The following is a 23,223-nucleotide window of genomic DNA, read 5'->3' as shown; positions in this document are numbered from 1 at the left end:
AGCACTTACAGGAGGAGATCAGGACCGCTAGAGTTAGCTACACTAAGGCCCTGAATCTAGCGAAGAAAAACTGGGAATTTGAGATCTGGCAGAAGTTACTGGAGGCAGTCGAAAATCGAGACGAGGGCTCTTTTTGGAGGTTGTTGACTCACAGGCAAAGAGAGGGTAGTGCTATTCCTAATTTCCATATCCAGCCTGAAAGATGGATGGCTCATTTTCCCGAGATTTATGCCTCATCTGTGCAACAGCATCATGAGGCCTTTACGGGTGGCAAATGCAGACCTCTCATTGAGGGTCCCATGGAGGGCATTGTTTTTACAATTGCTGAAACCACAGCAGCTATTAATTCTTTGAAACCTGCTAAGGCTCCTGATCCCGATAAGATACCGGGGGACCTGTTTAAGTCTGAACCCGTTATTTGGGCGTGGTACATTAATACTTTATCAAACGCCATCGCAGCAGGTAGCCCCATTCCGGATTCGTGGCTCGGAGCCGAAATTATCCCTATTCACAAAAAAGGAGATGTGGGACTGCCAGCCAATTATAGCCCAATTAGCCTCATTGATAATCTTCAAAAGATTTTTTCTAAGCAAGTCCTAGACAGGCTAATGGCCTGGGTCCAAGCAAACCAAGTCCTATCTCCCCTCCAGGCTGGGTTTCGTTAAAAAATCAGCACTATGGACCAAGTCTTTAGATTTTTTTTGTTACTTTGGAAATACGCTACCTTGGCCAAACAAAACTTGTATGTTGCTTTTGTTGACCTTAAGTCTGCGTTCGATATTGTTCCAAGGCAGAAATTGTGGGAAGTCCTAAAGAAAATTGGCGTCCCGATGAACTTGGTGCATCTAATTCAAAGATTACACAAGAATACCTATGCTCGAGTAAGATGGGGCAGCCAGGGGGAACTTACTGATCGTATTAATATCAGGCGGGGAGTACGCCAGGGCTGTGTCCTGGCACCTACTCTCTTCTCGTTGTTTATCAATGAAGTAGTGCAAGTTGTAACTGACTGTCAAAACGATGCCCCTTCCTTGAATAATTCAAAAGTTCCAATTCTCTTATTTGCTGATGACTCCCTCTTGATCTCTAAAACACCTATGGGCCTTCAGGTTCTCCTGGATAGGTTTAGTGTGTTTTGTGCAGATCATGGATTGGAACTTAACTCTAGTAAAACAAAACTTATGATCTTTGGTCCCGGCAGCTCAAAACGATGTAACATTCTGCAAAATGGGGTTCCCTTGAGCAAGGTATGCTCTATTGATTATTTAGGGGTGAGAATCAGCAATGATATGAACTGGCGGGCCCAGGTAGGGAAAAGCTCAGCCCTCCTAGCACATAGGTCAGGGGCAATTTTGCGTTTTCAAATGTCCAATATTGAGAAAGTTGTTTCCCCAGCTATTAAAATTTATCTAGCCAAGGCTCAGAGTGCCGCGGATTACGGTGCTGAGGTCTGGGGTTGCTCTAAATCTAGCAAGTTATCTGTGGGGGAAAATAGCTTCACAAGATCACTCGTGGCATGCCCTCGTAGTGCGCCCCTGGTTCCAGTGTTTTTGGATCTAGGGTTCCCTCGCATTTCTGATGTACTAGCTTTAAGGCCTTTAATTTTTTGGGTTCGTATCTGGACTACCCTCGAGTTAGTCACCTACAAGGAATCTTTGCAAGACTTACTGGATAGACCAAATGTACTTTCTATCCCCTGATTCAAGCACATTTCAGAATGGTTCAATACCTTGGGACTCAGTCATTTTTGGAGCCAGCCCAATAATTTAAGGAGGGCTCACAAGGACCACCTGAAATATCTTTACTGGTCCATGTTAGTGAAAAACATCTGTTTTGTACTCCACATGGTAGGTTGACGTCTCTTTTTCTTGATTATAAGTGGTTTCCCCACTTTGAACCCTTCCTGGACTTAATTACTGATCAATTAAGCAAAAGTTGGTATGTTCGTTTTAGGTATGGATGCCTTCCTCTGAAGTCCTTTTCTAGTTCATGGAGCTCTACCCTGCTATCCGATAAATGCCCTTGCTGTAATGGTTCTGTGGAAACCATAGTGCACTTTATGTTTATTTGTCCTGCCTATGGTACTGCTCGGTGGAAATGGCTTCGTCCCGCTTGTAGGAACATGGGGTTGAGAACTTGTAGAGATGCCCTCAGGTTGATGTTGAGAGATTGTTCCTCTCTCCTAAATTGCGCGGTCAGCAAGTTCCTTGCATCCGCTTGGCACACACGTACATACTTTAAAAAAAAAGGATTATAGTGATTTGATATTAATTGATCCCTGATTTTACCTTATTTAACCTAAATTGTTTTATTCATTGAATCTCTTATAAATTACTGATGAGGAACTCTAAAGCAGTCAACAAAAGGAACTTTGACACTTGTCCCTCACTTATAGGACAGGATGCATATGTGAAGTTTTTTAATTTTTTCTCTTTGTACACTTGCAGATCCCTCATTTTGTAGTATTTTTATCGTATTCTTATTATCTACTTTTTAACCTTGTTGCTTTATATTTATTATGTATAGATCATGATTTTATTGTTGCAAGTTATTGATTTGATGGTTATTTAGACCGAATAAAGCTTGTGTGACTGACTGACTGTAGCTGCGCATGTGTTTCAGCAGGACAGACAATACTCTGGGCAACATGTTAGAGAACATTGACTGGGACATCCCTGATGCCATGGCCACTGTTGTTCGAAAATACCCATTGGCCAGGAAATGGAGTACAGACAGGACATGCACTAGAGGGCGGATAGCTGACATTAGCACTGGCTCCAACTGGGCACACAGATCCAGGATTGTTGCATGATCAAGTCTGTATGTGATTATGATGTGTCTCTCTTCCATTGTCAACATGTCCACCAGGGGTCTGTACACCGGAGGATGCCGCCATCTCATCACCTGCCCCAGCAGACGTGCCCTATGGAGGAGAACAGCGAGCAGAGAGTCATCCAACACTGAAGTATCACAATGTGTTATTTGCAGAAACGTTAGTAATCCGCTATGTGCCGGTATCTGCCTGTATTCCCGGCCTAGATAGGTGTGACACGTTTTTTTTCTATGCCGTGTGGCCCCCTGAAATTGCGGCTGCCTGATCTGTAAGGTGGGACAATGGGATATGAGGTAACTGCGCTGGCATTGTACACCGTCGCAGTGGGCGGTCAAAGACCGCAGCACAATTCTGCATTGGTTAAAATTGGGCCCAATGGGTCCCAGGAGCCTATGACGATGTACGCCGGTGGTGACGGTTCGCACTGCCGCGGACGTGACCGCCATGTTCTGTCTGTTCACTCACTTGATACCTGACCTTCAACAGGAGACGACCTACACTGCAAGTGCTGCTGTGACCTGTGTCTGGAAGCGACAATGGCTACAGTGTCTGGGGAAAGAGCCCCTATCTTCATTTCAGAGGAGTTGGAGAAACTAGTGGCTGGGGTCCTCCCCCAGTACACGCAACTGTACGGTCCTCCAGACAAACAGGTGAGTATACTGTGAGCATGCTGCATGGGCAATGCCTGCTTCGAGTGGTTTGGATGGAAGATACATGGGGGGCTGAGGCCTGCATGTGCGGATGGTCAGTGTATGTGCGTCAGGGCATGGGTGGGAACTGGTGGGCAATGACTATGAAGGTCCGGACAGGTGAGTAATTTCCTTTCCCCAGTACCATTCCTCTAGATCAGTGCCCACCAGAAGAAGGGTATTTGGCGTGCCATCGCCAAGGACGTCCGGACCCTCGGGGTCTACCACAGACGGAGCACCTACTGCCGTAAAAGATGGGAGGACCTGCGCTGCTGGAGCAAGAAGACGGCAGAGGCCCAGCTGGGGATGGCCTCCCAACGTGGAAGGGGTACCTGTCGCACCATGACCCCCCTGATGGTCCGAATCCTGGCGGTGGCTTATCCGGAGTTGGATGGGTGCTTGAAGGCATCACAGCATCCACAAGGGGGTGAGTACACTCTCATTCAGCTGACTCTGCGTGCATAATGAGGTTTCTGGGTGGGGGAGGTGGGCAGTGGATTCCCCTAGGCCAGGGCGAACTTGGTAGGCAAGGTCCCTTGTGAGGCAGGCTATTTGCACCCCAACCCTACTAGTGGTAAGAGCCATCTACACCTAGTCAGGCTCCTGGGACTTCCAGGTGTGCAGCAATTGGGCTTAGGCCTCGTACCCTATGGTCAGGTGAAATTTCTAGGAACTGTTAGTGCATGGCGTAGTGCAGAGTGCTGCTCCCTGTGTGTTGTGTCCGCCAATGGTAGTGGAGCTGCATACACTGAACATGTTTTTCTTCTGTCTTTCCCCCCTTTTTGTGGTCTCCCTGTTCTCGTGTGTAATAGCATCATCAGGCGGAGGAGCATTGGCACCGGAGTATGAGGGAGCTGCAACCCACTTGGCCCTAGAGGGTGAAGCAACGGAGTCTGAAGCCACCAATGGGACAAAGGGCGAAGGAAGCTCCATGGAGGGGACAGGAGCAGAAACCAGTGACAGCGACTCCTCCTCTGATGGGAGCTCCCTTGCGGTGGCGGGTACCTCTGTACCCACTGTATCAACAGGTAACCGCCACCCCCTACCAGCACCGCCCTCCCAGCAGCCCCTCGGCGTGTGTACTGTGCCCGCTCACCCAGGAGGGTGGGCATCTCCTTCGCCCCAGGCACCTCAGGCCCTGCCCCAGTCAGCCCTGCTGCCCTCAGTGAGGAGGCTATTGACCTCCTGAGATCCCTCACTGTTTGGCAATCTACCATTTTAAATGCCATCCAGGGTGTTGAGAGGCATTTGCAACAAACAAATGCATACCTGGAGGGCATTCATTCTGGGCAGGTGGCCCAACAGAGAGCATTTCAGGCTCTGGCCTCAGCACTGATGGTAGCCATTGTCCCTGTGTCTAGCCTTTCCCCTCCAACTTCCACCACCCAGACACAATCCCCGGTACCTCAGCCTATCCCAAGCACACCATCAGACCAGCATGCACACACATCAACACACAAGAGTGGCTCAGGCAAACATAGGCACCACACATCCCACAGGCACTCACACAAGCACCATCCCCATGCAGACACACCAACATCCACTGTCTCCACTGTGTCCCTCCTCTACATCCTCCTCCTCCATCCCTGTCTCATCTCCACTCACACCTGCATGCACTACATCCTCAGCCACTACCTCCATCACCAGCACGCCCAGCACCACACACCGCTCACATGCAATCACCACCCTCACTACCATTCACACATCCCCTGTGTCCTCTCCCAGTGTGTCTGTGAGCCCTCCTCCCAAACTACACAAACGCAGGCACACACCCACGCAATAGCCATCCACCTCACAACAGCCTCTGGCCCATGCACCTTCACCCAAATTCAGCAAACGTACACCTCCTACAACCACTACCTCTTCCTCCACTCCCAAACCACCTCCATCTTCCCGTCCCAGTGTGTCTAAAAATAATTTCCTGGCAAACTTTGACCGCTTCCCTTCACCTACACCCCGTCCTTCCCCTAGGGCCAGGCTTTCCAGGTCCCAACCCAGCACCTCAGCCACCAAATCCACAGACACAGTGGTACCAGCAACTGCGGGGTCATCAAATGCTCCACCCATCAGGGCTGGCAGTGTGCCACATAGTGAGGGCAAGGGCATTCTGCCACCCGCCAAGGTGAAAAAGGTGCCCACATCCTGGAGGGAGAAGCTGAAACTACCAGCCAGCAAGGGCTCAGCAAAAATAAAAGAGGATAGTGGCAAGACAACTGTGGCACCATCAAAGGTGGGGAAGGGCCAAAAGCAGAAGAGCAGGTCAGGAGAGGGCATGGTCGCACCGACTGAGGGACCAGTGTCACAACTTCTGTCCACGACCACACCAACCTGTATGGCAGCGAACACCGCTAGCTGCCCCGCCACCACAACCGCCACCTGCACCGCCACCGGCACATCTACAGCCTCAGCGACAGTCCCCAGCCTCTTCCCCAGTGGGCAGCCATCTGAGGCTGCAGGAGACATCCTGCTGTGTCCCTTAGCAGGTGCTGACCCATGGACCGTCGCCAGCACCGCCGCCACAGACACCGCCGCTAGCACTGCCACTGGCCCTGCGACGTACTCGGACAGTGGCACCACCACTGACATGTCTACCATCTCCAGTGGTCAGTCGTCTGAGGTTGGAGGAGAGTTCCTGGACCCTGGGCAGCTTCCATGAGGCATGGCTTCCATCACTGTTTGCACCTGCAGGTGGAAGGTGAAGCCGCAGCAGTGTGGGGTATGTCTCTGCCTCCATGGCGTATCATGCTACCTGTACCTCACCAATCTGGTGGCACACACACCCAGGTGTGGGAATTGTACCGACCACACTGCACATGGAGCACTCTGGGCACCAGGCACCCTCCAGAACCAGTGGAGAGATATATCCACTACCTCAGTCCTTGGCAGGATGAAGCACTCTGGGCACAATGCCCCCTCCAGAACCAGTGGAGAGATACATCCACTACCTCAGTCCTTGGCAGGATGAAGAACTTTGGTCACCAGGCCCCCTCCAGAACCAGTAGAGAGATACATCCACTACCTCAATCCTTGGCATAATGAAGCACTCTGGCCACCAGGCCCCCTCCAGAACCAGCGGAGAGATACATGCACTACATCAGTCCTTGGCAGGATTAAGCACGATGGGCACAATGCCCCCTCCAGAACCAGTCAAGAGATACATCCACTACCTCAGTCCTTGGCAGGATGAAGCACTCTGGGCACCTGGCCCCCTCCAGAACCAATGTAGAGATACATCCACTACCTCAGTCCTTGGCAGGATGAAGCACTCTGGGCTCCAGGCCCACTCCAGAGCCAGTGGAGACTGTTATCCACTTGAAATACTGGGGCATATTTATACTCTGTTTGCGACGGAATTGCGTTGTTTTTTTTGACGCAATTCCGACGCAAAACTAACTCCATATTTATACTTTGGCGTTAGACGCGTCTAGCGCCAAAGTCCATGGAGTTTGCGTCATTTTTTAGCGTGGACACCTACTTTGCGTTAATGAGATGCAAGGTAGGCGTTCCCGTCTAAAAAATTGACTCCGAGGCATGTGCGCCGTATTTACACTCCCGGGCAAAATTCACGCCCGAGAGTGGGCAGGTAAAAAAAAATGACGTACGGCCGCTTTTGCGCAGTTTTTTAGCGCCTGGAAAAGGCAGGCGTTAAGGGACCTGTGGGCTCGGAAGGAGCCCAAAGGTGCCCTCCCATGCCCCCAGGGACACCCCCTGTCACCCTTGCCCACCCCAGGAGGACACCCAAGCCTGGAGGGACCCATCCCAGGGACATTAAGGTAAGTTCCGGTAAGTATATATATTTTTTTGTGGCATAGGGGGGCCTGATTTGTGCCCCCCTACATGCCACTATGCCCAATGACCATGCCCAGGGGACAGAAGTCCCCTGGGCATGGCCATTGGGCAAGGGGGCATGACTCCTGTCTTTGCTAAGACAGGAGTCATTTCTATGGGGGTTGGGAGTCGAAAAAAATGGCGCAAATCGGGTTGAGGCGAAAAATTTGCCTCAGCCTGACTTGCCCCATTTTTTGACGCCCAAGCTCCATATCCCCCTACGCCGGCGCTGCCTGGTGTACGTCGTTTTTTTCCACGCACACCAGGCAGCGCCGGCGGCTAACGCCGGCTAACGTCATTGATTAAATACGGCGCCCGCATGGCGCTTCAGAATGGCGTTAGCCGGCGCTAATTTTTTTGACGCAAAACTGCGTTAGCGCAGTTTTGCGTCAAAAAGTATAAATATGGCCCACTGTGTCTTTGCACTCACCAGGATAAAGCAGTGGGCAAACCACCCACTGGAAAGACTTGAGAGACGGTGGCTTTGCACTCCCCAGGATAAAGCAGTGGGAAAACCACCCACTTGAGAGACTTGAGAGACTGTGGCCTTGCACTCCCCAGGATAAAGCAGTGGGCAAACCACCCACTGGAGAGACTTGTGAGACTGTAGCTTTGCACTCCCCAGGATACAGCAATGGGCATGGGGCCCCCTCGTGCAGCAATGGCATCGTGATTTCATCTGGCTGAGGTGCCCCCCTCCCCCTGAGGTTCCTGTATATTTTCGGTCTGAAATCCCAGCAGTGTTCTCTCCTTTTCCAGTCAGGTATCTAGTGTGGGCTTCACCCATCCATTTTGTGCCCAGTGGTCCATGGACAATGATTGGTACACTATCTAGACTTGTGTAGTTGGTATACATATTTGTATATACTGAATTTTGAGTATCTGATTTTTCATGATTACACTGGTTACAATAATTTCCTTTTGTCCTTGCCTTCTTCCAGGGGGTGGGGGGTGTATATGTAATGTTGCTGCATGTATTTGTGTGCATGTTGTTGTGGGTGAAGGTGGGGGTATTGTGTGTTGCGTGTGCGTGTCACTCTCTTTTCCCCCTCCCCTGTGTTGTTGGTACAGTACTCACCGTGGTCATCGCCGCCGCCGTTCGCACTCCTGGTAGATGAGAAGATACACCAACATTGGTAACACCTGTAGTTCGGGCTCCATGGCATCCTGGTTCCTCGTTGGGTGTCGAGAGGTGACTGTTTTCCCTTCTATGTACTGTTTCTGCCGTGCTTTTGATCACGTTGGTTCCGGCCCGGAAAAAGTGGCGGATAGCAGTCTTGAAATACAATGGGCTGTACTTTGTCTTCCGCCTGTCTGTTGGCGGTGACCGCCGCAGTGTTTGTTTCTACCGCGTGGCCGTCGGCGTGTTAAAGTGGCTGTCTATGTTGGTGGTTTCCGCCATGGTCGTGATTCCATTTATTTTTCTGCCAGCCTGTTGGCAGTATTACCGCAGCTTTAACATCGACCGCCAGGGTTGTAATGAGGGCCTAAGTGATTTGCCCAGAATCACAGGATGTTGGACTGACGCTGAGACTCCAACCTGGTTCCACAGCTTCAAAGTCAGCAGCTCTGCTTGTTACACCACATCCTCTCCCTCCTCATACAGTAAAGGGAATACCTGTCTGCATTGAAGTCAGGCAAAAGGTCATGTGCTTTTCATGAACTTTATTTTTAATGAACCATTCCATTGTGGGATAGAGCTTGTTCACACAGAAGAACTCACTTCCCGTCCCCCATTCGCATGTATCAATTTACAATGGGTTCCAGTAATATCTTTTATCTTCGCATTGTACATGTAGAGGAGAACAAGTAGACTTAATTCTACACTTAGGGTGACTTGGATTTTTTAATAGAAAGAAGCTATATGCAATGTGTGATTAAATATTGGTGACATGACCCATCCCTTGTGCAGTATGTGGTGCACAGTAATAGGGTCCTCAGGCATTGTAGGCAAGTTTGCTTTGGACGAGCGGTGGGCCTGGGTGACCCGAGAGCACTGACTCCCACAATGAGAGTATTTTGGTGGCCCAAATACAGATGTGTCTAGTTGCCAAGCCACTCTGCCCTGCCTCTGCTCTTCTCTCAACACTGCAGCAATGAAGGACATGGGCTGCTCCCCCCCACCCTCCCATTTACCACCCCCCCCCCAATTGCCAAAGGCAACAGCTCTCCCACAAGCGACACCTATTGGTTTTGCTAATGCTTGTTTTCATTATTTTGCATTCTTTATCTTTCTTTTTAATCACCCTTGGTTTAAACTATGTCTTGAGGTTACAGCAATTCAAAGCCCATAGTACCTTTTCCTTGGGACAATAAGAAATATATTTTTCTGTAATGTGCTTTAGACCTAAAAATGGTTGCCAACCCTGCACTGTTCAACACTATACAATTCTATTCAGATCATGTGTGACAGTTATGATTAAGTTCATTTTTTGCTGCAAGAATTTAGCTCTCACACATAGGCTGCACCATGTTTTTTTTTATTATTTTGGTGTATACTTGTAAATGAAAAACACTGACCATCACATCAGCTTGTCCCATTCAGATCTATTTGTTTTTCCAAAGCCTACTTCAATAAGTAGGTGCGACGAAAACCATATAACACAACTTTGCTGAAACTCATCCTTGCACTACAGCATTACAAAATTGACCTTGGGACTCATTTTGATGCTTGACGTTTAAAGATTCACTGAAAGTAAATCTGAGCTCTCTGCTTTATTTTCTGCGTAGACAAAGCTGTAACCTTGATTTCTGTGAGCGCGTCTGTCCTTATTTGGTTTTCTTTTATTCATTTTTAAGGAGATGTGTTAGATATTCGATGGACCTTTTGACAGCGCTTAGAGTAATTCACACCAAAAATCACAATTAAAACACAAATTCATCAATAACAACATCAAATACCTTTGGAGTCAGAAATCTCTACACACCATGACCCATTTGGCCATTTATAACCACACCTTTATGTAAAGTTTAGAATGTTTATTTCCCTATATTAACAATGCTAATATCATGTAAATTAGTCAATGCTATTATCACATAAATTAGTCTCAAAACCATCTGGTAAGCATACAAGAACAACACTGGTTGACCAAACCTTCTAGAGAATCTCAATTGAACTAGTGCATTGATCACTAAACATTCGAGGCTCACAGTAGAAATTAAAAGTAAGAACAATTGCGCAATAGAAATGGCATAATCTAGGTTCAGCAACTGAGCAACATCATTTATCTGTTAATAGCAACCTGTTAACATCAGGATTTCCATTACTAACTTTCAGATTAGAATAGCATGTTTGGACGTCATGCAAAACTTTTTTGTCAAAGTTAATTTGGGAAAACATCTAGCTATGGCTCTATCTAAATGGCAGTTGGTACCTGGAAACAAAAGAACAAACTCACATCAAGAACAATAGCATTTTGTTATACCTCTCCTCATATGGATCAACAATCTGTTATTATCTTCATCAGATAGACATGAGTTGAGTCAGCATCAGTAAAGTGCAATGGAAGGAAATGGTTCAGAACCGGGGACCCTAAGCTATCCGAACCATGAGAAAGCAATATCTAAGGCATCAGCATTCAGCATCAGAAGTCTAAGCAATACATTTGAGATAGAATCCTCTCCGGAAGACATCTAAGTAGGAATGAGAAAGCCTCTCGCTGTGCAGTCATGCTAAGTTAAAATAATCTAAAGAACTTCCTACGTTGCCATTGGTTAAGGAATCGTACGTTCACCATTATCCTGATAAGGATAAAACTTCAAATCTAAATTATAAGTATACTGTCTTTCACATGTCGATGATTGGCTCCTCTTTTCCTGTTTCCATCGTCAAGTTCGTCAGGTAGCATTTTTGTATCCATCCGTTTTCCAGTCAGTACATCCATTGTTAGCTCCTTGGAATATCGCTGTCTCATGCATCAAACTATACATTGTATCATCTACTAGTGCAGGATCTTCTAGCAAGCAGTTCTCATGAGAAAGTTAAAGACATCTGCTAACATTTGGTCAACTCAGTGGAAAACAATACGTGATTTAATTTCTCTAGACATACATTCCCTCAAGTTTTATTTGAACAGTGCAGCTTAACATGACGCGGTGCAAACTAGGCCCAAACCTCACTAACTTAAGGCCTGTAATTAATACAGCAAATACATAATGCAAAATCATTAATATAACACACTACTAAAATAACCTAAACATATGCACCTCAATTAATTATTAATATGCATTTATTAATGGCACTTCGTGATTAGTGATGGCCACTCAAGTGGGCACATTTTCTAGGTTAGTCTAATTCTATGCAGATTCATAATCCAAAGTACATAACATCATTAGTAATAAATTCAGCATTCACAATCCCTCCTCTGATGACTAAAGATGTCATCACACTTTACATCTTCCCACACAAATTTCACACTCCCCTAAACTTTGTCCTCCTTGTATCTTTTATTTCTTCTTTCCCTTTCAAATTTTACCTAAACAATCTTTCCATTTTAATTTCTTCCCTCCTCTGATAATTTTTCAATTTCTTTACCTTAATCATGTTATACAATTTACATATTCCCCATACTCCAATTACGCAAATTACAATAATCAATATTACTTGTGTTATCTTCATTACTATCCCTCTCTCTAGGTTACCAAGCCAATTTCCCATTGAGGCAAAACCTTTGGCAACATTCTCCCAAACTCTTGGTTTCTTTAGATCTTTCAGATCAACTCTATCATTAGTCAAATTGGTAATAAGGCTTCTAAGTTCATTACTATTGTTAGGTAAATATGAGCAACAATGTTGTGGATTCTACATTTTACAAACTCTGCCCTCATTTGCTAAAAGGATGTCAAACTCTTGTTAGTAACAGACTACAACATATTCATAAGTAAAGGGCAAACTATGGTAAGTAACTCCTTCCTCCTCTGATGAAGGAATCTGCGTGCAGACGTAGAAATCTCTCACATCCATCGTCTCAACATACTCCTGCAATGAGCGATAGAAAACATTAGAAGAAAGTTCTCCTTGAGTATTATCTACGTGCAAATATTTCTCATCTATCCTAAACCTATCTACTCCTGTGAGTGCAGTAGTTGTCTCTAAAGCTAAGGTATAGTTAGTCTTATTAATAAGAATCATGCTCACAGTCAACACCAGACACAAGATCATGCATACAATCGACAAACCAATTCCTATGTATCTACAGCACCTATTCTTCTTACCCTGTTGGCTAAGGTTACTCATGATCTGTAAAGAATCCGAAAGTAGAAGAGAAAATTATAACAATGCAGCAAAAATCAAAAACAAAACCTTCAATCTTCTTTAGCAGTTATTTACATCTTTCAGACTTTCTTCCAGGACCTTTGTCAAAAATAGGTAGCTTGTCAAAATCGGTTTAGCAGCTTGTCAAATCAGGTTATTTCAAAAGTCTCTTCCAGATAATTTCAATAGTCTCTCTCTCTCTTGCACTTTTCTTAGGTCTACAGTTTTGCAAAGTTCAGTTCATTTATTTGTTTTCAAGTGCCAAAATATTGACCTGGAATGTCTCGATCAAAACAAAAGGACAAAAATTTGCTCTGCCATTTACTTGTCATTGCATACGCCCATTCAGGACCTGCATACCTTCTATTTGCAATTCTCTTTCTTTTCAGTCTTCGATCACCATCCATCAAATCCACTCTCCTTGTTGTGTCTACTTCTTCCTCAATTGTTGTCACTGTAATTACTTCTTTTCTCTTTGCTTGTGACTTCGGCAGCTTATCTCCTTTCAGTGGGCCTTTTGTCAATGCTCTTATTAGTGCTCGATTTGCAACTTCTCTTTGTTCTGCAGGATTTTCTCCTGACGTACCTACAAATGGTTTAGGAGGAGTCAGATCATTTTGGCTTTGTTCCGCCTCAACTCCTTCCCCCTCGGGATCTGTCTTTTGCTCTGTTTGTCTTTTAAGATCCCCTGCTTCTGGGAGAGCCCTGCTCTGACTAAACTCTCCTGCCACCTTAGTTGAGGTTGGTTCACTGTCACTCTCCTGTAGGTTTTCAGCTTCGTTTCTCACAGGAGTGCTTGTACTGGCTTCAGTTTGCACAGATTCAGTCTCTGATTCTCCTTCTCCCCTCTCCAATTCTGAAGTTGTTCTGGACGTTGTTGGTACTCTCAACAACTCTTCTTCATTGTCCAATGGGCATAGTACTCTTCGAGAATGGCTGGCATGGATCAAGTTCAGAACTCCAGTGCACTTCACAGCTGTAGTAGTGATCAGTACTACTTGGTAAGGGTCTTTCTACTGAGGCTCCAAACACGTCTTCCTCACATGCTTTCTAATCACAACCCAATCTCCCACTATCAGGTTGTGGCTTTGATCTTGAGATGGTTTCAGTGTGTTGTAGCTTCCAACTGATGAGAGAAAGAGTGAGCCACATCAGCCAGACCTTTGCAGTAGTCCAACACCTTATCATCTGTCATATTCACAAGAGCATTGGCAGGAACTGCTGACAACCTCATTGCGCTGCCCATGAGGATTTCATGCTGCAAAGGTCCTGTTTTCCTGTCGGGTGTGTTTCTCATAGTCATCAGAACTAAAGGCAGTGCGTGAGGCCATTTCAGTTTTATGGACACACACATTTTTGCCATTCTTGATTTCAAGGTACCATTCATCTGTTCCACAAGCCTGAGCCTTCAGGGCGGTAACTACAATGCAACTTCTGCTCAATATTTAAAGCTGAACATAGTGATTTGATTACTTCATTGTTGAACTGACTTCTTCTATCTGATTTTAAAGAGACCGGAAAACCAAAACGTGGTATCAGTTCCCTAAGTAGTAACTTCGCTACTGTGAGGCTGTCATTTACTCATGTAGGGTAAGCTTCAATCCAGTGACTAAAAATATAATCATCAACACATATCTCAATCCTCCACACAGAGGCTTCTCATGAAATCCATCCGCATTCTACTAAATGGACCTCCGGCTCTTCCAATGTGGCTCAAATTGACCACTTTCCCTTTACCCACGTTCATATGCTCGCAGACAATGCATCAATGGCAAACTGCTTTGGCAACCTGTCTAAATTTCAGATTGAACCAAGAATGTTTAAAGGTACGGACCATTGCATCCCTTCCAACATGTGCTTGTCCATGATAATACCTAGCCATTTGAGTCAAGAAAATATTAGGCAGAAGTGCTTGTTCCTCCCTGGACACCAAGATGTCATCTTCATGTTGAACACATTTTAACTTTACCCAATTCCTTTTCTCATCTTTGTCAACATTTTCCTGGAACGCTTTCAATTCTTCAAAGGTATCTATAACATGCAATGCATAACTTAGACACATTTCATTTTCAGGTAACAATTCCCACTTATCTTTGAACAATATACAGTTCATTGCACAAAACCTTGTGACTTGATCGGCATATCCATTTCTCATTGACACAAAATCTTGTGATTTCAGGTGTGCACTGCATTTCACCACAGCAATCTTTTTGAGGCATTTGAATAGGTTGTAACAACTCATGGATCCTTTCACTATTTCTCACATGTGAACCAGAAGAGGTCAGGAAACCTCTCAGTGACCACAGCTGACCAAAATCGTGGACTATTCCAAATCTGTACTGGCTGTCAGTATAAATGGTAACTTTAAGCTGTGCAGAAACATGGCATGCTGTAGTAAGGGCTACCAGTTACACTCCTCGAAGCCAGGGTGCTTTGAGTATGCCAGAAACTGTGCACACAGAATATCCTGCTCTCAACGTTCCCATGTCTCTTTAACAGGAACCATCAACAAAAACTATTTGGTAATTTTCTTCTAATCGAGTATTCCGAATATCAGGTCTTGCCTTCTTGCACAAATCAGTTACTTCTAGACAGTCATGTTCAACTTCTTTCATTTTGTCAACTTCAATATTCTCTTTTGGAAGTAAGGTTACTGGGTTAAGCACTGTACATCTTTTTAATTATACATTAGGGGACCCCAGGATGACAGTTTCATAACGTGTCAGCCTGGCATTTGTTAGATTTTGAGTCTTGGTTCTGGTGAGTAAAACATCAATGGAGTGAGGGACCACGACAATTATAGGATGTCCCATCACAGTGTTCTCACTTTGAGTGAGGTTCAGTCCAACCACTGAAACGGATCGCAGACAGCCTGGTAAAGCTGCTGCAACTAGTTCCAAAGTAGCTGAAAAATATGCTACTGGGCGGTTTACACCACCATGGACTTGAGTCAAGACAGACAAAGAACATGCATCATTCATGACAGAACAACATGAAGGGTTTTGTGTAGTCAGGCATTCCCAAAGCTGGGGCTTTGCACAGACTTTCTCTCAACTCAGTAAAGGCTTTCAAACAGGCTTGGTACAACACTAGGGGATAAGTAACTTCTTTGTGTGACAGTTTCTGCAATGGCCTTGAAATGATTGAAAAGTTGAGAATCCACTGGCGACAATAGCTCACCATTCCTTAAAACATCCTGACGTCTCCCTGAGTTGCTGGAGGATTCATCTGCCATATGACTGTGACCCTTTTTCTGGAGATTTTTCTAGTTCCTTTCTCAATTAGGTGTCTCAAATATTTCACTTCTTTCTGACAGTACTGGAATTTTGCTGGGTAGACTTTATGCCCATTCTTCCCTACGTGATTCAGTAAAGCAATAGCACCATACTTGCATGCCTCTCTTGTCTTTGATGCGATCAACAGATCTTCTATGTACTGTACCAATGTCGATTGGAAAGGCATTTCCAATGTCTCCAGATTCTATTTCAAGATCTGGTTGAAAATGGATGGTGACTCTGAAAACCCTTGAGGGGGTGTGTGAGTGCATGTATGCTTGCGGGGGTGTTGTGTTGATGGGAATGAGTGCATGTATGGCTGTGGGTATGTCTGTATGGATGTGTGCATGTATGTTTGAATGTGGGTGTGCGTGTCTGACTGTATGTGTGGATGTAGGCATGTATGTCGGGGTGTGTGCGTGTGTGTGTTGGTGGTGCCTGCATGCGTGTCGGGTGTGTGTGAGAAATGTTATGTTGGGGGTCGGGGAGGGGGGCCCTGTCACCTTTGGGGGGTGGCAGGGGTGGTGGGGGGTGTAGGGGAGGGAGTCGGGGTGGGTGTGTGGGTTGGCGGAGACCCCTATCAGTGCCAGGGAAGGAATTCCCTGGCACTGATAGTGCTTACCGCCATGGATTTCATGGCGGTTCAAACCGCTGGAAATCCACGGCGGTAAGCCAGGATCCAAATACCGCCAGCTGTATACTGACGGCCGCCGGGCTGGAGACCCAGGTCTCCAGCCTGGCGGTCGTCTCTGCCCTGGCGGGCAGGACGGAGAGAACCGGCGGTTGACCATGGCGGTAACCCCCATGGTCATAATGCACCAAGGTAAGACCGCCAGCCTGTTGTCGGTCTTACCGCCGGATCTACACCATCCGCCAGGGTTGTAATGACCCCCATGTCATTTAATTTCTTCAAATCCTGAACCTATAAAAAAATTCCCACATGGCTTCCACATTCCCATTATCATTGAAGTGCATGCACTGCTCAACATCTATTTAAAAACACCTTGGTTTACAAGTTCTGCAATTATGGGTGCAGTCCCTTCAGTCGTCTCTGGTGTTGTGGTATTGAGGAATCTGGGAAAAAGTCGCATTTGCCTTGACCGGGACCTTAACTGGCTCATCTCCTTTGATCAGACCAATGTCCTTACCTGTAAAATCCCACTCCTTCATTTTAACTGTTCCCTGTAAATCAGAAGGAAGATTTCTCACTGCGAAAACTGGAAAGAAACTAATCAAAGGGTACCCCTCATTCCATGTGTCTTCGTTAGGCTCTGGGGAAACGTCATCTTCATCACTATTTGTTTGAATGGCAATTTCATCATTTGAGGAAGTAATTGAACATCTCATTTTGCACAACAAGTCCCTTCCTAATAGGAATACCAGACTCGAGTCACAAACTACAAATTTGAGTAATGTGTCAGGGAGACCAGTTCCTCGGGGTCTGCGCACGTTCCCAACATTTCCACCACTAGACAACTCCAAGACTCTGATAGATGAATCACAGAGGCTGAGAGAGTCCAAGCGGGGGAAAAGGGGATTAGGATGGGAACAGCTAGGAAGAAGACCTGTAGGAAACAAAAGGTTAAAACACAGAATATCAAGATTATATCACATTAATCTTTACTAGACTATGGGGGTTATTCTAACTTTGGAGGAGTGTTAATCCGTCCCAAAAGTGACGGTAAAGTGACGGATATACCACCAGCCGTATTACGAGTTCCATAGGATATAATGGACTCGTAATACGGCTGGTGGTAAATCCGTCACTTTTCCGTCACTTTTGGGATGGATTAACACCTCCTCCAAAGTTAGAATAACCCCCTTTGATTCTAAGCATTGTCATACTGTAACCATGGATAACTTAAGCATGTACTAAATAACTAGGCCTCAAGACGTCTGGTTTCCTGGGAAGGAATCATGAATGATTCACACAATCTCTCAATGAACCTATTAATGAAATGTAACACATTGACTAGGAATATAAGAACCCTCTAGAATTATGTTTTCAAAATCAAACATGACCTTTTTGCATGAGGACAATAAAATAATCTGAACATTTTCTGGAACACAATAGGAGTTGTATTAAAGGACTTATTATGCACATATAATGTAACATCTAGAATTTTAACACTTAGGCCCTCATTACAACCCTGGTGGTCAAAGACCGCCAGGGCTGTTTTGGAGGTTACACCACCAACAGGCTGTTGGTGCAACTTGGATATTACGAACACGGCGGAAGCGGTCGCACCGCTGGGACTGGCGGTTTTCCACCACAGTGGTCCTGGCGGATTTAATCCCAGGGGATTACGAGTCCCCTTTCTGCCTGCCTTTTCATGGCGGTAGGAACCGGCATGGAAAGGCTGGTGGAAAGGGGAGTCGTGGGGCCCCTTGGCACAGCCCCACACAGCTTTTCACTGTCTGAACAGCAGACAGTGAAAAGCGCAACAGATGCAACTGCACCCGTCGACGGCCGCAACAGCGCCGGCTCCATTTGGAAACGGCTCTCATGTTGCGGCCGACATCCCCGCTGGGCCAGCGGGTGGAAACTCGTATCGGCTGCCGCATGGCGGTTACAACTTGGCAGGTGGCAGTTGTAATGGGGGCCTTAGTTTTAAATGCAGAAACATGAATCAGGCACATTGCTGAATTCAACAAGAATATGCAGATGCCATGAAATGATCGCGCACACTGCAAGTGATCTGAAACATCAAGTTTTAATTGCGGGAATTAATTGCGCGTCTTTCCGATTCGAATGCCACCTTGTAAATGCCAAGAAATGGTTGCTCACAATGCGTATCAAGAGTTAAATGCAAGGAAATGAATTGCGCGTCTTGCCGATTCGAACGCCACCATGTAAATGCCAAGAAATGGTTGCGCACAATGAGTATCAAGCAATAATCACAAGGAATGAATCGCGCGTCTTGCCGATTCGAATGTCACCATGTAAATGCCAAGAAATGCTTGCACATAATGCATATCAAGAGTTAAATTCAAGGAAATGAATCTCGCGTCTTGCCGATTTGAACGCCACCATGTAACTGCCAAGAAATGGTAGCGCACAATGAATATCAAGAGTTAAACACGAGGAATGAATTGCGCGTCTTGATTGCTGATTCGAATGTCACCATGTAAATGCCAGAAAAACCAAGAGCACATTCACACGCACAAGATAAAATCTCTCGACATGAAAATTAGGCCCAAGAACTCGAATGCCTTCAACAATTGGATCGGGGGCCCAGCCCGACCTCCGTCTTGGACACTCCCGTTTCCAATGTCCGAGGCCTCCTCAAGCGTGACATGGCAACAATCTCTTCATCCCTTGCAAATCATTCTGAACAACCAGTGTTCAAATCAGGACTACGGTTCACATTTCCAATTCCACAACGATGTCTACCCTTTGCTTGATTCAGAAACAACACGTTTCCCTGCTGCTGCTGTTGCAGATAACTTCCCTGCATTCCTGATTGTGCCTTTTTAATCTGCATCATCATTGCCTTCTCTTTCTACTTTCTCTGCTTCAACTCAATCTTGTCGCTACAATACTTTGCATATTGCAATACTTCATCAATCTGTTTCACTTGCCAACAAACCAAATGACTCTTAAGCAGCTGGCTAATCTCGGGTCTCAATCCTTCAACAAATCTGAACACAAAATGAATCATGTCTTTTGGCTCAATTGTTTCTGTGCCACTGTAACATTTGAATGCCTGCAAAAATCTCTCATAGTATGAATGTCTCAACTCCTTCACTGCCTGGGCTGTCCTATCTTTTCACTGCCTCCGGGAATCCTCCGGGAATCTTTCTCATTGGTAGAATTTTCACTGGATCCTCAATTTGCTGCACAGTTGAAGTAAGATTAGCAGAATCCTTTTTCTACTTGTCTCTTTTCTTCACCCATCTGCCTTCCCACTTGTCTAATGCACCCCATGTTTGAACGCTCTGAATTAATTCCCTAAGGTGAATTTTCATTCCCGGGACTCTCATGTTTTCAAAATCCTTTGACTAAACTCTAAACTCTAACTCCTCTTCAGGTGCTTCGTTTTCTTGATCTCTATGGCATATTTCTCTGCTAGGTCTGCTCATTTCTAATGTATTATTCCTGCTTTGTTAGTAATCAGCTTACACAAATAACACAACTCATCTTCTCTGAATGTGTCAACCCTGTCTAACCCTATTGGTCCCTCAGTCAGCTCTTCTGCCTCTAGTCTAAGCCTGGTCAAATTCAGGGCATTTCCTCCACTGGAATCTCCTTGATTGCTACTCAATTTCTCTGACTATTCAGTTAACTGCTAATGTGTCAAACCTTATAATGAAATGGTGTTATGGCTTAGACCTGGGACTTGCTGTGGTGTTAGGTTTGGGCTCTCTGGTGTCACCATGTTTGGATTTGGGCCTATGTATTACCTCACCTCATTATTAGGAGGAGTCTTGAAAGGACTTAAATAAATTAGTGGACCTGTTCCATTAAGTGTCGGTCTCATGGGAGTTATCATTCTTGCGTTTGTGTTAAATCACTGCCTTTCTATACTCGGATTCAGGGTTTTTTGTCTCTGTTCCTGTTATTTCCCCTGGGCGAACAACAGTATGGCTGGATGTTTGGTAACTGGTACTGATATGGCATCGGGACTTGATTGGGCATTTGGATTTCTCGGGTATATTATTCCTGTATTCTGACTTGTCAGTGCAGACATCTCTGTCTGTGGTCCTCTCATGGGGGTGTATCTTGGAATAGTCTGTGTCTGTATCGGGGACATCATGTTCAGGGTTGACTTTATCTGCATCAAAGTTGGCTTCTGGTAAACTTGTCCTGTCGGCACTACTAGGTTTGTTGCGGTATCTACAAGGTGTACATCTGGGTAAATTCTGGGAATATCCATCTGCCGCACAGGCCTTTGGATCACTTAAGTATTGGGTACACTATGGCTTACCTGAATCTGGTTCTGGGTCGATTCAACTCATATCGGAGCTGTAGGGTCTACACTGGTGCTTGAGCTTCTCTCATGAGCTGCATATGGTGGGAGACGATTTCTCAAGAGCTGTAAAATGAACTCATCATCATCTCACTCTTCATCGTGTGTCAAAGACTTCCTAGACTCTGTGGATTTCTGCTGTCTCTCTTCTGAAAGTTAAGACTCCCTCTTCTCAGTATTCTTCCTAACCTCAATCCTCTTCTCTTGTGTGATTGCAGGAAACAAGTTAATTCCCTGTAAAGTCTCAGTTCTCCAAAGTTTCTGATCACTATCCCATCTAGCCTCTGCTGGTGTCTTCTCAGCTTTCCGCATTCTTTTCCCAAATTTCAATTGCTGTTGCTGTCAAACTGTGCTGGTCTCGGAGGAGGTTTTAAATCATACAATACTCTCCTCAAATTCTCTAAACTCCTCAAATTAAATGTTCCATGGGCAGGAAATGCTTAGATCCCATCTTTCGCTGTCTCCTTGCACCATTGTTTCACCCAAAGACATGGCCTGCTCTTCAAATACAATATAAGCGGGTGTACCTTCTGGTGGTGCAATTTCCCCTATTCGAGTTGGAATAAACAAATCTCCCCTTAGGGAACTCTTTAAAGCTTTGAAAAATGTCATCTTTGGTAGATTACCCTACTTTCAATCAAATCAGGAAGTGGCTTTTGTTCCCAAAATCCTTTTCGCCAACCTTCTCAACCAATTATGCTTCACAGTTGTCGACCAATCCGTTTGCGACCCTTCTCACTAACCGGCTTGTCTCAGCGTGGCTCAAATGATGTCACACTCACACGTACAGCAGCTGACAAAGTCTTCAGCTTGCCCTCCTCAACTCAAATTCATGCATCTAAATGCAAATATTACGAGCACTAAAAACCAAAACCCAATTTGTCTATTTCCCAATTAGGGTATCACAATCGCTTCAGAAACCTTACTGATTTTTCACTGTGGCATTTTGTTCTAACAGATACTCTTTCTGTCTCAGTTTCCCTGACAAGCAAGCAAAATTCAACCGGCAAATTTCACTCTCAACTGTTCATTGGGTCTGTTCTGGTGCACATAGGACTCATCAAATCTCAATCGAAAAACTTTTCACTCACTTTAGCACGCACTGTTGAGGTTTCGACCACGCCCATTTGACCTATTAAACAGACAAATTACAACATAAACCAAGTGTTTCATATGCTTAGACCACGCAGGGTCCATATACCAATCAATCAATCAATCACAATATTTATAGAGCGCACTATGTACCCGTTAGGGTTTCAAGGTGCTGAGGGGGGGGGGGGTTGCTGCTACTGGTCGAAGAGCCAGGTCTTGAGGAGTCTCCTGAAGGTGAGAAGGTCCTGGGTCTGTCGCAGGGTGGTCGGGAGGGCGTTCCAGGTCTTGGCGGCGAGATGGAAGAAGGATCTGCCGCCGGAGGTCTTGCGATGGAAGCGGGGAACTATGGCGAGGGCGAGGTTGGCGGAGCGGAGTTGGCGGGAGGGGACGTAGAAGTTGAGTCTGTTGTTCAGGTAGACTGGTCCGGCGTTGTGGAGTGCCTTGTGTGCGTGGGTGAGGAGCTTGAAGGTGATCCGTTTGTCCACGGGAAGCCAGTGTAGGTCTTTCAGGTTGTGGGAGATGGGGCATCGGCGGGGTACGTCGAGGACCAGTCGGGCAGAGGCGTTTTGGATTCGTTGTAGGCGTCAGATGTCTTTTGCTGGGATGCCTGTGTAGAGTGCGTTGCCGTAGTCAAGTCTACTGCTGACGAGGGCCTGGGTCACCGTTTTTCTGGTGTCCGTCGGGATCCATTTGTAGATTCTACAGAGCATGCGGAGGGTGTTGTAGCAGGAGGAGGACACGGCGTTGACCTGCTTCGACATGGTGAGGGCGGAGTCGAGGACGAAGCCCAGGTTGTGTGCGAGGTTGGTTGGTGTTGGAGGGGGGCCCAGCGCAGTGGGCCACCAGGAGTCGTCCCAGGCCGAAGGGGTGCGTCCGAGGATGAGGACCTCCGTCTTGTCGGAATTCAACTTCAGGCGGCTTTTTCTCATCCATTCGGCGATGGACTTCATTCCCTCTTGGAGGTTGGTTTTGGCGGTGAGTGGGTCTTTGGTGAGGGAGAGGATGAGCTGGGTGTCGTCGGCGTAGGAGAGAATGTTGAGGTTGTGCTGACGGGCCAGTTGTGCGAGGGGGGCCATGTAGATGTTGAACAGCGTCGGCCTTAGGGAGGAGCCTTGGGGTACGCCGCAGATGATGTTGGTGGCTTCGGAACGGAAGGGAGGGAGTCGGACTCTCTGGGTTCTGCCGGAGAGGAAGGAGGAGATCCAGTTGAGGGCTTTCTCTTGTATTCCGGCTTCGTAAAGGCGTGTTAGTAGGGTGTGGTGGCAAACCGTGTCGAAGGCTG

This window comes from Pleurodeles waltl, chromosome 6, assembly GCF_031143425.1.
Source record: "Pleurodeles waltl isolate 20211129_DDA chromosome 6, aPleWal1.hap1.20221129, whole genome shotgun sequence".
Taxonomy (NCBI): Eukaryota; Metazoa; Chordata; class Amphibia; order Caudata; family Salamandridae; genus Pleurodeles; species Pleurodeles waltl.
Note: the sequence above shows the minus strand (reverse complement) of the source record.